The following is a 14,584-nucleotide window of genomic DNA, read 5'->3' as shown; positions in this document are numbered from 1 at the left end:
TTATTCACAGTATTAAAAATAAACTTTTCAATTGATGTTCTTTTATAGTAATCTAATTGCAATGGATTTTATTGATGTATCTGTGACTTGTAAATGACATGAAGACTTATATAGAAAGGTACTTTAAAAAGTAGTTGTTGGTTTATACTGAGTACAATATTGTATAACTGTAATAATTCAACTGTAAACCTAAAAATTTACAGCCAAATTTGAAAGAGATGCATCCTACCTCAGGAAAACGTTATTGAATATGTCAATTGTGTTGTAATGATATGCTTCTTCTAAGTATGTTGTTATTAAATAAATCATTTAAAAAAAAAAAAAGTTCCTACACAAATTAAGATACTTCAATAGGAAAATAAGTTTATAAATGTAATTCATAAAATGTAAATGGACAATAAATAGATGTGAAAAACAGAAATTCCACTTTAAATATCCAGATTTTTATTTATGAATGTTTTATCTGAATGCAATGCCCATGGAGGCCAGAAGAGGGCACAAAATCCCCCGGAACTGGAGTTATAGAGGATAGTTAGCTGCCATGTGGGTGTTAGCAGCCTAACTCAGCTCATGGAACTCAGGCCCTCTGCAAGAGCAGCCAGTGTTCTTAACTACTGAGCCATCTCTCCAGCCCAAGTTTGATTGATTTTGTATTTTCACACATACGTAAGATACCTTGATGGCAACAATGTAAAAAAGTTTTGGAAATAACCTCCAACAGCCATTAAGAATAATGGCCAACCCATACCCCAGATCCCTATAGCAACACATGAAAGTGTCTAATGACCCAAGCAAGTAGAAGAGCAACATGCTGCCTAATTAATATGGATCAACTTATGCAAGGAAGTGAGGACTGATGGAATGGTTGTAAGCTCAAAAGTTTGCCTATGCATGTCAATGAATTCTGTGTAAGTCTGAAGGAGCGTCACCAAACTGCAAACAAGACAGGGAGACCTTCCCCAAAGCTCTACAATGGCAACTGCCATTTGCTTTTTACACATGTATGTTAGTTTAGGGAAAGCATAAAATGCTTTCTGAAGTTTAAGTTTGAAAGGATAAATGCATTAAAATCCTACCTGTGTTTAATGCAGACACGACTTTTCCTTGCACTGTTATTTCTGTAGCACTTTATTACATGAGCTGATTCTGTTCTTTAATATAAGCCACACACACACACACACACACACACACACACACACACACACACACACAGAGTTAACTCAAACCTCTAAGAATCATGAAACTATTCAGGCACAGTGTATTATCACAGCACTGAGGATGCTAAGGCTGGACTGATGTTCAAAAGACCAGCCTATGCTACACAATCAGCTCCAGCTCCAGGTCCATCTAGCTAGAGGAAAACCTCTATTTCTCAATAAATAAGTAAAATAATAAAAATAATCATAAAAACTGTAACAATACATATCAAGATAAGAATTTCGAATATGGAAGAAAAATCCCATTGTCACTTAGCACATCGTTTCTCGGGGCTGCAACTTAGGTATGTAAAGAAACTACTATATATATATATTTCATAGTGATTTAACTTATACTTAATACACGTGTCTGATGACACCTTCTTCAAAATGAAAACAAAACTTTAGGATGGAAGTGGCAGCTATACAATTTTATAATTGCTCACAAGACAGCAATTAGACAGCAAAATCCAAATCCAAAAACATCATTTACAACAAAAGTAGGTTACCAAGTATTCCACAACCCCCAAAATGCTAACGGATGGACACACCACCAAGAAGCACAGAGAAGAACTCATGGTGGAGGCAGGGGTGAGGGACTGGCAGACAGTTCAAGTGAGGGATGAGGTAAGCCTCAAGAATAAGGCAGCTCCAATAAACAAGTAGAAAAATGCTCAGACTATCTAGTAAGAGATACCTGGGAAGAAGAAAACAGATCTGGTCATCAACAAAATTTGAGAAAGTGAGAGGAGGAAATGAAGAAACACTCAGATAGCAGGGGGACACTTGGGGGTGGGGGGCAGCCAGGAGGGTGGGACTGTAAACAGGCATGAAGCTTACTGGGGGTTACACATGTAGGCAGTGTATAAAACAAACTGCTTTGGAAAATACAAGTTTGGTGGGCATGAAGAGCAATCTGTAGGAATTTTTAAAATCTGGATCTAAACATCCAAAGTAACAGCTTGTCCCCCAGGCGACTGGGGGAATTGGGAGGGGTTTTCTGCACCATCTGGGGATGGAAGCCCTGAGGTGTGGAGAGAGAGATGGCCCCAGGGCCTCACCCACGTGGTCGGGAGAGGGGGCACTTACAGACCTGAGACTGCAACTGCAACCTGGGACTGCAACTGCGTGGGGGAAAGTTAACAGAGGCTAGTTCCTCCATTTACCCCCTCCCTACCTGAGGGCACAAACCATAATAAATTCACATAAAAATATATTATATGGTTTGTCTAATCATGCAAGAGATCCCAAGAGAACTCTGGCAACACAGCTACAAAGTCAAATAATGACTAAAACAGAGAGGAGGAGAAATATTAATATATTTAACAGAGGACTGAGTCCCAAAGAGAAGATGGAATGTACAGGAGGTAGCGACTGCTTATGGTCAGTCAAGAGCATAAAGACACTGTGGTCAAGAGAAACAAGATAGAACTCCATAAGCTGTGTTCCACCTTACTAATGAAGAAATTCAGGTTGCAGGGCAAATAAGTGATTTTTGTCCAAGGCAAAATAAATAAGGACAAAATGTGAAATTGGTACGTAGGCAGAAAAGGACTAGTTTGTTGTTAGGGTGGCACCTGAGACACAAAGCAGAAAGGGGGGGTCTAATGAAATGACATGAGACGAGCACCTGATCGTACTTTAACAGTTAAACAGAAAACTTCAACTATGCTACTTCAGAGAACCTTTTGAGAACAACTAATCTAATCTAATGTAACTTTGGAATCCATTTCTAGAAAACAGATTTACTTTTATATCAATCTAAAAGAAAATGTGATCTCCCTTTCCTTAAAACATTCTATCATACATACTTACACCTGAAACTGTCAAGGCCCCTCCTAGCAGCAGGGAAGCATTCAAGTGCAAAGACAACACAAGCCTGTCAATACACGGAAGGGAGTCGAAGGGCAAAAGCAGAAACAAGCAAAGCTGTGTGAACCAAGTTAAAAGCCCTGACGCAGGGCTGGAGACGGCTCAGTAGTTAGGAGCACTGACTGTTCTTACAGAGGACCTAGGTTTGAATCCCAGCACCCACATGGGGCTCCAGGGGATTCGACGTCCTCTTCTGTCCTCCGCGGGCAATACATGACACAGGTGTACTTATACACATACAGGCAATACACTCATATACATAAAATAAAAATAAATCAAAAAAGCCCTGACCTGACCAGGGGTGATGTACACCTTTGATCACAGCACTTGGGAGGCAGAGGCAGAGGCAGAGGCAGGTGGATCTCTGTGAGATCAAGATCAAGATCAAGGACAGTCTGGTCTACATTGTGAGTTCCAGGAGAGCTGGGGTTACCCTGTCTAAAAACAAACAAAAAAAAAAAAAAGAAAGAAAAAGAAAGAAAAACAAATCCCCCAAACTACAGCAACAAAAAAAAATCCAACTCTGATCTTCAAATCTCTACCCCAACACACAATGTCCTTGAGGACCCCAGAAAGTCACAAATATCAACTCCCTGATCTTTTGAATATGGGCTATCTGTTGACATTTCTAATATAAAATAGAATGCTGCATTTAAAAAAAATTAAAGTGTATATTCATGTATTATTTCTTGCTATGAGACTACACTGGCTCACTCCATAAGATATATTTATATACATTTAATGTTTTTTTTTTTTATCTTTTTGAGACAGGGTCTCCCTGTAGCCCCAGCTGTCCTGGAACTCACTCACTATGTAGACCAGGCTGGCCTTGAACTCATAGAGATCCACCTGCCTCTGCCACCTGAGTGCTGGGATTAAAGGCATGCACCACCACGCCCAGCTTATACATTTAATTTTTAATAACATGCTAGGCAGAAAAATAATGAAGACAGGCATTAGTCCTTAAGAAAACTTTCAGGAGCTCAATGGCAGAGTACTTGCCTAGCATGCACCAGGCCAAGGGATTGAATGGAAGGGAAAGGGAAAAAGATTCCAAGACTGGCCAAGACTCTAGTCACTTCCCTGAAATAACTATATGAAAAAAGTCAAACCACAACCATCAGGTAAACCTACGTTTAAATTCTTCTGTAATTTAGTAAGTACCAAGTTTACCAACTGATCATTTTCAGGAGTTAAAACTAAGAAACTACAGGTTTACATAAATGACATGTTACTAAATTTTGTGAGCAAAATGCATATAATCACATTGACTGTATTGGGGAAAGGGCAGATCAAAGAATGGCTTATCAATATTCATGAAATAACCTTTGAAAGCTACAACTACCCAGGTTTGTTTTTTTTTTTTTAAGACTATTACAATAGCAAACCAGCAATCCATTTAATCAAATAATGGCATTCATTATTATAAGCTGTCAATTACCAAATCCTATCACTACTATCTTTAGAATGCCGAAATGAATTTAGTTTACTCCCTTAACATGCATAAGCAGAAATGACAGATAACAGATTTAATGAGCTCCATAGCTATGAGAGAGAATACTGTCTAGGCATAGACACGAGACAAATGTCCGCATGTTCATCACCAAGTTCATAAAGCAGTCAATTTTTCAGCATGAAATTTCAAGCTGTGTCCTTTCTTCCCTGTGTAAACATCTTTCTTCTCACTTTGCCCTTCATCTTCCAGGGACTCTGGAAACAGCCAGCTGCAAAACTAACAAGGTAGAGATGAGGAGTGAGGAGAAGTACCTCTGCAGTCCAGTGGATCAGAGGGGATGCAGTGAGGACAGCTATGCTCCAATAGAGGCCACCGTAGTCGGCCAGAAAGACAAGACCTGGTTCTAAGTAGCATCAAAACCAGGAAAACAGCAGTCAGTCATGGAGTTCATGGTGGGAGACTAAGGCAGAAGGATGGTAAGTTGGAGGCCAGTCAAAGCTATGTAACAAGTTCAAGGCTAGAGAAAGCTACACAGTAAACTGCTGTCTCAAAAACAAAAACAAGGCTGGAGAGATAGCTCAGAGGTTAAGAGCACTGTCTGCTCTTGTAGAGGTCCCCACCTCCATTCCCAGCACCCATGCTGCAAATCCAATTCCAGGGGATCCAACGCCCTCCTCTGACCTCTGGTGCCATTGCACAACATGGGTGCACTTACATATATGCAGGGAATACTTATGAAATAAAAATAGTAAATAAAATATTTTTTAGAAAAAAACAAAACCAAAATATAGTGGCACAGGCCCATAATCGCAGCACTAGGGAGGCTGAGGCAGGTGGACTGGAGTGGGTTTGAGATAGCCTGGGCTACATAATGAATTCAAGGACAGCCTGGGCTACACAGGAGACCCTGTTTCAAACAAACAAGTGACAACAACAACAAAAAAAAAACCCACCAAAACCAAAAACACAAGAAGAGGAAAACAACAAAGGAGAAAAGGCTGAGCAATTAGGAAGCACCGTTGTGAGGGGCAGGCAGGTCTTGGGAGCTAGAGAATTGGCGTTCTTGATTCACACACAAAGAAAGGGAGGAAACACATTAAAACATAGAAAAGAGTTAAATAACCAACATATGCCTCCCTGTTCCACCAAACAAACTCAGTCACTGAACTGCTCAGTCTAACCACTTGTGGGTTAGCTAACCTGCCTGTACCTGTTTAAGGAGTAAGGACTTTAGAACATAAATGAATACAGTCTTTTCTAGCTCTGAAGCTTCCTGAATCTAACGGATTTAATACTATGTATAATACCTGTAACTCAGGATACAGTTACCACTGTATGGAATGTTACTCCACACAGAGACTGCCACAGCAATTGGAGTACAGAACAGGGGTAAGGAGGAGGGTAACAGAACCATGCCTCATCATCATTACAGATCATATTTCACCATCTTTCATCAAATCCAAAAAATGGCCACATTCTCCTCCAGTGAAAATGCCGGTCATTGAAGAACCACCAGTCTTAAGCACAAGCACATTCAGAAGTGGGGAATTTGGTCCCTTGCAATGACTGTACTCCCTTCAGGACATACTCGAAAGCTGTTAGGCTTTTCCCTCTGATAGATGTTTCATATTCTGCTTCAAACAGCACAGACCAGAAAAGGCAGAATAGTGACTATAATCCAGGAGGGTCAATTTCTACAAGGGTCATAAGTAGAAAGTTCAATCTGTTGAAGGCAAGCTTTAGACCTTAGACTAGGTGCCACCTAGCAGCAAGTACATCTATCACTAAATCAGTTCCAGTCATATCCAGCAAGTAGCATTCTGGGAGATATTTGCTCTGCAATTATTCAAGAAAAATAAAGCAGGCTCCATCCTTTTGGAGTCCACAGAAAGAATTAGGCAGGTAGATAGATAATCAATACAGACAACTATAAAACTGCAGGTATATTTATAAATATGCAAAGATAAATATTTTGGTATTAGCTAAAATAAACAAAGCATTTTGACATACAGGTTCCCTGTTCCACTTCACTCAGACCCTTCCATTTCTGATTTTCTCATCATTCAGGTTTCAATCATTCAGGAATTTTTTCTCCCATTTCTATACCCCCTTCTGTCTTTTCAACGCCCCAGTAAAAAAGGTGGGGAGAAAGAAACAAAACAAGCTGGGTCTGGTGGCATATGCCTTTAATCCTAGCACTTGGGAGGCAGAGGCATCTACTATTCCCCAAAATGAGCAAAGCCTTTCATATCCCTTCCTTTATTTAATACTCACACCAACACCATCAAATGCCTTCTTATATTGTTTTAGTCAAGGTTCTCCCAACCATTTTTCTGGCTTAGTTAAAATGTCCTATTAACACTCATTTTTCCTATGAACAACCTCCAGCTGAGGATGATCACTGACTGATACCAGTGTCCCATTAACACTATCTTTGTGTCACAGCATTTATAATTTTCCTTAAACTATAATTACCACCAAATCATGTTAGTCATCTTTATGAGACCGGCAAAAAGTCTGATTCTTAGTAAGTAGTCAACAACCGTTTCTTTAATGAGCATATTACTACTAGAACAGTGCTGAAAGAGAGACACTAGCGCAGATCAACCTCGCCACCTGAACCCACTCTTCAAGCCTTCAGACCCCTCTGTCTCTGCTTCCTCCAACTGGTACAGTAAGCACAAGAACTTTGAACAGAATCATCTGATTGTTTTACATGGAAATGTTTCTCATACTTAAAACCAGAAATACGATTTGAACAGTATGCATGCAGAAGAAAAGACCTCAATGGGTTTGCAGTGTTGCAGAAGAGGGAACAAATACCTTTGTTCCAATGCAAACCAATCTGAAGCCAGTATGTTCTAGAGTAAGCTGTGTCCAAAAGTAAGTTGTTTACAAAACCCTACAACATTGATTCTGTATGTCATAAAGCAACCTGCTTCTATAATAAAATCTTTAAAACACCAAGTAGCAGTTTTGTAGTGATATACATATTCCTGTTAAACTTTTTATGAAAAACTACTCTTACAATTCTCTGACTCTGTAATAAAATTTTTAAAACAAAAAGTAGTTTTGTAGTGATAATACGTTTCCTGCTTAAACTTTTTATAAGAAACTACTCTTACAATTCTATCATTTAACTAATAATACGAATTAGCTCTAACACCACTGGAACACAGGTAAGGAATAAAGGAAGGAAATCTTGGCAGAGGAATTAGAAGGCCAGGGTCAAGTTGATTTTCTAGTGTACCACACACACCTCACATCCATCCAACGCACCACTTCTAGTGCAAGGCTTTTGCAACTTGGAATGCCCAATCTTCTTTTTTTATAAGCTTAAAAGACTTAAGACTTATTCTCAAGACTGCCAGGAACCTTACCAATCTGACTGAACAGCTGCTACATGTACCTCTCCACATTGTCTCAACCCAACACATTTACACAAATATGTATACAGCTGGGCAATCAGCACCACTTTCACTGCCCCTCATAAGTCTGATACATGCTTGCATAGGATATCATTTCATTCACCCAAGCAGCAGCAGACCTAATGAGGCATGAGCAACATAACATCATGATACCATGCCAGACTCTAAGTGACATCCAGAACTATGGACAGAGCGTCTGAGAGATGGCAGCAGTTGGGCATTCGGCATTCTTACTTTGTTATGGCTGTCCAGGCACAGAGCAGGGTAGAGCCTCATGCCACCCTGGGTTGGAGAGATGGCTCAGGGATTAGGAGCATACTGCTCTTCCAGAGGACCTGAGTTCAATTCCCAGTGATCATCTGTAACTCTAGCTTCTGGAGGAATCCAACACTTCTGGCTTCCTCGGGTACCTGCATTCATGTGCACATGCCCACAGACATAACTGAAAATAAAAATAAACCAAAAGAATTTTTTTAAAAGTGGACACTCCCCAAAAGTCAGGGGTCAACGACAAAATCCTTGGTGAAGCAGTAATTTACCAAATATGTCTGCTCAAAATGCCAAAGCACGTATTTCAAGGGTTGCGGTCCTATGTACTAAACACACTGCTGCCTTCCTCAAACATGACCCACAAACCACAGGCTGCAGTAGAAAGTGCAGCTTGAACTCTGCCAATGAAACTAACATAACTAAAATACCTGTTTACTCTTTACAAATCACACAAACTTGTTTTATTTGAGCTTGGTAATTTTATATATTTTACTTTTTACTTGATAGCATGTTCCTAGCAAATAAATTTAAGTGTAATTCCTTATTTTATAAAGGTAGGACCTGACAAAGAAATTAGCAGTAAGTAATTTTTCCAAACGATTCGAGTCTCCCTATAGATCATAAATTTGATTCTACAGCATGGCTTTAAAAAAGTGTACAGTATCCTAAAGTTTAATGTACATTTTTGTGCATCTAAGAAGTATGTGAAACATTTAAAAATAATAAGAACCTGGCTGGACATGGTAATGCACACCTAATAATCACAACACTCAGGAGGCTATTGAGTTTGAGGAAAGCCTGAGCTACAGAGCAAGACTGTGTGTCTGTCTGCAGGTCAGAAGACAAACGCTGGTACCTCTGGTGTCAGTCCTCAGGCACTGTCCACCTTCTGTTTGGAGACAAGAGTCTCTCTGGCTTAGAACTCACAAAGTAGGCTAGGCTGGCTGGCCAGCAGGGATCCAGAGATCTGTTTGTCTGTACCTCCCTAGCACTGGGATTACAGCATGGGTTTGGGGAATAAAACTCAGGTCCTGAGCAACAAAGCCTAAACAATCTCCTAGGTCAAATTTTTGTCTAAATATGAAAATAATAATAATGTTTTGCAGGGCGTGGTGGCGCACGCCTTTAATCCCAGTACTCAGGAGGCAGAGGCAGGCAGATCTCTGTGAGTTCAAGGCCAGCCTGGTCTACATAGTGAGTTCCAGGACAGCTGGGGCTACAGGGAGACCCTGTCTCAAAAAAACAAACAAAAAAAAATCTTTTGAGAACTACTTCATGATTGACAAAGAACAAAATGTGAAATTCACACTTAGGAAGTTTTGGACAAACAATGTAAGGCAGTGTTTTCTCACCATCTAAGAACATCTAGGAGCCTCACTAGGCTTTCAGGTACTATGTGACAGCCTAAGGCTGAAAACACCAATACCACTGAGTATACCAGCAACTGTTTCCTAACAGCATCACTAAGAGATATGCTAGTACCCAGTATGATACTATATATATAAAATATATATTAAATTCAGTCTATATATCATCACGTTACATTGCTGTTTCAAAGTACTGTAGGTCTTTTGTTGGGTGAAGGGAGAATCTTTCTGCTGACTCCTAGCATGCTGGGCACTCTTCTGAGTATAATATATAAATGATTAAGAAGATATAGGTATCTGTTACCAAGTAACAGCATTTGAATGTGATAATTACATTACAGTAATAACACATTTCCAAGAGCATTACACCACTTCTTTAATAACACACATAGGGGCATGGAACTTAACCTGACAGATCTGAAATGATAACCTAATTTTCAAGTTCAAGGAGGCACTAGACTGCTGAGCCTATGTAGGAACTCCAAGTTCTCAAATATGGGCATGAATATAAAGGGAGAATAATTTAGTTGGAGAAGGTATTTATTAATACTTATGGAGGTATATATGAAATACTAGTAAAGGATTTTAAGTCCTTAGTGTGTGCCTCGAATTCTATTAAATGCTTTTATTTAATCCTCATAACAACCCTTTAAATTAGGAATAATTATCTTGCCATTGATGCTTCCAGGCATAGACAGACCAACCTGATAAATAACAAGAGATTTAAGTTTTGGCAGAAACGGAACTGGAACCCAGCACAGAGAAAATCTTAAACCTGAGCTCAAAGTCCTCTGCTATTCTGCCTCTCTTGGGCTGTAGGGGGAGCCATTGAAAGCTTTTTAAACTAGAGTTCAGAAACACTGCCCTGCAGCCATGGGGAAGCTGGAGAATCTAGGGGTCAATCTAGAAGCAATGGCTGTTAACAGGCCTGTGGTAATGCAGGTGAGAAGTGATGACAGCATGAATCTGTGGCATTAAGGAGGTTTTGTAGGAGGGAAAACTATCAGTTCTCAGTTCTCTGACTGGAAGTAAAGGCTCAGTACAGTCCTGTGCACACATGAAATCCCAGCACTGGAGAGGCTTAGGCAGGAGGATTTCAAGTACCAGGCCAGCCTGGGCTCCAAGGTGCAAGCCTGTCTCAACAATTCAGAAGTAAAAAGTGAGAAGCCAGAAACCTTGCTTGGGGAACCAGACAACAATATCAGCTACGAGGAATAAAGAAGAAACAGGCTTCATCAATAAATATCTACAGAATGTCCAAGTACAAAACATTTTCTTAAGACCAAGAACCGAGGCCAAAACTATGGTCCTGGTGGTTAGAAAATATTCTTGTATATATATATACTGTCATTACTATTAACAGACTTGGCTGAGTTCAGTGAAAATATTTTGTGATATCATTTTTTTTTTAAAAAATCACTGGAGATGGAGAGATGCCTCAGTGCTTAAGAGCACTGGCTGCTCTCGCAGAGGACAGGGGGGTCGTCCATTCCCAGCACCCACATGGAGGCTAACAACCACCCGTAACTCCAGTTCCAGAGAAATCCGACGCCCTCTTCTGACCTCCGAGGGCATTGCACATGTGTGCACTTACACACGTGCAGGCAATACTCACACATATAAAATTAAAATGAAAATAAAACTTTTTTTTTTTTTTTTGGTCTTTTTGAGACAGGGTCTCCCTGTAGCCTCAGCTGTCCTGGAACTCACTATGTAGACCAGTGGCCTTTAACTCACAGAGATCCAACTGCCTTTGCCTCCCGAGTGCTGGGATTAAAGGCGTGCACCACCACACCTGGCAAAAATAAAACGTTTTAAAAAATTCCTACATGCAGAAATCAATAAAAGGCATCGATAATTTTACAATGTTATTATACTTCAGTTTGACAGATCTCCAATCTCTTACACAATACACACAAATACTATCTTAATTGTTTTGCTTGACACTCTCCCTCTAAATTTGTAGGAAAAAGAACATACCTGTATTATCACAAAAACTGTGATATTGGAACTTTTCTCATTCGACTATTAACCCTGTAACTTGCCAAGAACTTAGTTCACAACCTCAGACTTGACTTCCTATAAAATAGGACCTACTTTACATGAGTTTATATCACATAGTTCTTTGACCACAACCACACCTTCCATCCAAGAGGCTCTGCAAATCCTAAGGCACAGCTATCCTATGCAGATGTGGCAAGCTATTCCATTTCCATTTCACTACAGAGTTAGGAAACTGGCCCAGGGGAAGTAGAATAACTTGGAAATAATCACAAAGCCAGATGCCAAAAATAACAACTTTTAGTCAGTCCATGAGAAAATACTGCCCCTAGTTGAAATAACATGAATTTAGTATTAGGAGGAAGCAAGATGCAAAATATTTCTAAAAAAAAAAAGACTGAACCTCAGAATTAAAATCTGTTAACTTTCAAACAAAGTTTACTTTCCTTACTCATCCACAATACCAAAGATTATCTAATAAATCTCATCAGGTAAGAGTGGCCTCCCCCCACTTTTTTTTTAATCTTGATCATTTAATAGATATTAGTAGAAATCTGTGCATATAGGGCAAGAAATCACTTTCACATTAATTTAACTTTTTAAAAATTGAATGTCTAGAACCATTCCAAACACTGCAAGCCAGCCTCATATTTTCCCTACGAGTATGCAGGAATAATAAATTTAAAGCGGTACCAACAGTACTCAAAATGAAAGCTTCCCAGTCACAATTCATCCCATAAATCCCAAACATGCTGCTGCTTGATTATAATTTAAAGGCACTGTTTTTATTTTGTGATACGAAAGTCTTACATGATCGCTTCTCAGTCTTTTGGCTAAGATAAAATGTAAACGTGATTAGAAACAATACAACTCAAACTGTAACTCATGATGTCTGTGTAATCAGTCTTAAATGTACAAGTCAGAGAGAACTGCATTCCATCATTACACACCATTTACACTTTGCTTATAGTCAGAACCAGTATGCTCCTGATTTAACTTCAAGGAATGTTTAGTACTAAATATCAGACAGAGGATTATCTCGTAAAAGCTATACATGATCTCAGGATGCAAATTTTCACAAAACACTTCATGTATTGAAAGCAAAGTATGGTTTTCCATTACTGAAAATTCAACCTACTAATTCAAATCACCGCTTTAAAAAAAAAAAAAGAAACTTTCTAAAGTGCCAGCATTTCTTAGAACACATCTTGTGTATACTCTTCCCAACACCCACATGGTGGTTATGAACCGTAGTCCTTAACTCCAGTTCCAGGGGAATCCGAAGCCCTCTTCTGACCTCTGCGGCTTTGCACGACACGGGTGCACTCACATACATGCAGGCAATACACTCATGCACATAAAATAAAAATAATAAATATTTTAAAAAAGAATGTATTGTCTAAAAGTGATCAGCTAGCAATTTCTGAAAAATGTATTCAGTATTAACAATCCTGGTAAAATACTTATTCCTAGCACAGGAATAATTCAGGCCATTAGTATACAATACCCCACAGCACACCCCCAGACCTAACCCCCAGCTTTTAGCATTACCATAACAATAAGACCGGAGAGCAGCTTAAGGCTCCCCTAGCATTAGTAAGAGAAGGAAGCACCTTTAAGGTAACCAAACTAGAAGCTAGGGCTATATAACTAATATACTCCACAAAGATCCTAAAAGAAGTTTCCAAACAAAACTACGCTCTTTGGTGACGGGACAGATTTGTCATACATTCATATAAGTAAAAAACACAAACTGCAAATTCAAATTGTGAATTCTAACAGTCGTAAATGCTAAACTAATTTAGGTGGTCTTTTTTTTTCCAGAGTAAACCATTTAAATCAAATTCCCAAGCAGGGTGTCTCCTTCTTACAAAACACCAGTTAGCAAGAAAATAACTAAACTGTAGATCTAGAGCCCAAAAAGGTGATAAAAATTCTCCACCTCAACATTCACAAGTTTTCAACGTCAAAATCACCCACCTCGTACTCGCACACCAAATAAATACCCATTGCGGACATCTGAAACTATTCTCCAACATCAACAGAAAGAAAAAAAAAAACAAGAAACCTAGCGACTACTTCTTACTACCGGACCATAAACACCGTCCCATCCATCCTTAGGTAACCTAGATGCAGAGCTACCACGGCTGCCCTTGGCCTAGACCAGTAGACGCCATGGGGGTGTGAGGGGAGCAATAACTACCAAGGGTCGAGATCTTTTTCCAGGGCTACTGTTTCCAAGCAAAACAATCATGGTCCCAAAGAGACAGCAAAGAAAACTGGAGACAATAAAATCCCGACAGACAGGGACACGCGGGGTGGGGTGGGGGGAGAAACCGACTTGTAATCCAGAGAGTAAGGGGTGCGGAGGAGAAAACTAAGTATCCCCAAGCATCTATCTTCCAGTCAAAAAAACAGAAACAAACCGTGGAGTCTTGTCTGCACTGGGAAGCACCAGATGGAGTCCCCGGGGCTGATACAGCTCAGCAGACAAGACACAGTGGCCAATGGATAAATCCAGGCAGCGGTGACGCGAGGGGAAGGGGATGCTAAGAGAATAAGCCAGAGGATGGGGGAGACAAAGCCTCGAGGGGTGGGGGGTGACTAAGGACCCAACAGAAAGGTGAGAGAGGTTAACCAGGAGAAAGACAATGGAAGAAGAAAGACAGGAATCTGGAGCCTGGGCTGTGGCAGGAGCCACCGAGAAGAGAGACACAACAAAGGGGCACCGGAGGAAAGACAGCGCAGGGCAAGAGATGGAGCCGGGATGCAGGGCGCGGAGCGGCTCCCAACGAGCGCCCAGGGCGGCTGAACAAAGGGCCGGGGGTAGAGTCGCGGGGGGCAGCGCCGAGAGACAAAGCGCCCGGGGCCCGGGGCAGCGGCAGCGCGTGAGCGGACGACGCGGGCCGTGGGGAACAAAGCTGCGCGAGGTCCGGGGCAGGCCAACTAGGCGCGGGGTACCCACCGCCCCGCGCGGCGAGCACAGCGCCCACC

The 14,584-nt window shown here is 40.5% G+C and overlaps 1 protein-coding gene across 3 annotated transcripts in view; it reads right to left on the bottom strand.

The window, feature by feature from the left end:
• Rbpj (recombination signal binding protein for immunoglobulin kappa J region) overlaps positions 1-14,584 on the bottom strand; it is an 86,638-nt gene that overhangs the window by 71,477 nt on the left and 577 nt on the right. The gene's annotated exons all lie outside the window — the stretch shown is intronic.

Source organism: Nannospalax galili, unplaced genomic scaffold (genome assembly GCF_000622305.1).
Source record: "Nannospalax galili isolate Female #2095 unplaced genomic scaffold, S.galili_v1.0 scaffold777, whole genome shotgun sequence".
In the NCBI taxonomy this organism is placed as follows: domain Eukaryota; kingdom Metazoa; phylum Chordata; class Mammalia; order Rodentia; family Spalacidae; genus Nannospalax; species Nannospalax galili.
The sequence above is the reverse complement of the archived record's forward strand: the minus strand, read 5'-3'. Positions and strand labels throughout refer to the sequence as shown.